The sequence below is a fragment of the Chaetura pelagica genome, unplaced genomic scaffold, assembly GCF_000747805.2.
Source record: "Chaetura pelagica isolate M959 unplaced genomic scaffold, ChaPel_1.0 scaffold90, whole genome shotgun sequence".
Lineage (NCBI taxonomy): Eukaryota > Metazoa > Chordata > Aves > Apodiformes > Apodidae > Chaetura > Chaetura pelagica.
In genome coordinates, this window is record NW_009953496.1 from 16,852,226 (window position 1) to 16,853,708 (window position 1,483).

The window sequence follows — 1,483 nt, forward strand, 5'->3', positions numbered from 1 at the left end:
AGAGCAAACATGGAGAGATGAAGTTGTTTATGGCCAATGTTAAGAGTCTTTACCCTCATCTCACAACTCATACTCTGCCTTTAAGCCCAGTTTAACTTTGCCATATTTTCCCCAGTCCTGTCATTTGTCAATCCTAGTTCATTATTTTAGACTGCTAGTCTACGTTTTCACTCCTGATTACAGTCAAATTAGCCAAACACACCTAGTTGCCCTGAATCCTAGTCTCTGCCTGCAGCCATCTTTGTGAAGCAACAGGTCTGGATCGACTCTCCAACCCATCCTGCCATTCCAACCACAGCACTTGTTCCTCCATACCTGGCTCTGTTCTTCTGGCATCAGTTTCATTTCCTCTGTGTTGTGTTTGAATACTTTCTCGTCCCTTTACCGTGGTGAATTACTTTTCTCTTTGATGTGGCCCTGCCACAGGCATCACAAAACAGAAGCTTCGTCCTCAGTTTTCTGTCCAACATAGCTTTGCTTGGTTTAGAGGAGAAAAATTCCCAGCCAAAAGAGGCCATGATGGGGAAAGCACCTCTATTCTGGTAGTCCTGAGCTGAGGCTTGTCTATGCAGTTACTCAGTGAGGACAGCATGCACTGATGAGGACAGGGAGTCCTGACAGAAAAGCTGCCATGACTCTTCCTGCCCCCCTTTCTGGAGAGGGGAAGGAAATAAAGACCATTTAGTATCTCTAGGCACAGAGGGGCTATGACATGTGTCAAATATTAGTTCTCACTGCAGAGCTGAGGACCCTCGAGGTGGTTTCAACAGAGCATTGCCACAGTACTTCAACCTAGCATCATTCCCCCAGTCTTACTCTGCTGAACTATTCAGGATGCAATTCTCAACAAGCGTTGCAGAAACAGCGAGTATGAGGTAAACAACAGCCAAGGACAGAGCTCGTCCCAGGTAAAGCCTGGCAAAGGGAGCAGATCCCTGCAGAAGGTGCTGAGCATCCACTTCTTTTAAGACAATGAGATCTTCACAAGCTTCAGAATAAAACTTTTTTTAGAAGCAAGGAATAAAAACCTCACTGTAGGCTGGAGCTTCATAAGAAACTCACTTCGGGATGGTTATTATACTGCTGTTTTCTGCAGTACTTCTTGCATGTTCTTCAGAAGCAGCTGGTGCTTCTGGCTGCTGCTGCCAAGCAGGTTATCGGCGGCCTGCGAGGAGACGACACGGCTCCGGAATCTGCCTGGATTGTTGGGAACCTGGGGAAGTCACAACGCAAACTCGCGAGGGCCGAATACGCAGAGCCCCGAGCATCGCCGAGGCAGCGGCTGGCAAAGCGAGACGCGCAGTTTTCCTAGTGCTCCAATTTGGACTCATGGCAGAAAGGGGGAAAGGGAAGAAACGTTTCTTCTAAGCTATGCTAGGTAATTAAGCTATGCCAGGTAATTAATACCAATTAACAACCTAGAAGCGTGGGTGTGTCACTTAGCGCGGTGCCGAGCAGCCCGGCCCGCGCCCCGAGGGGCCCT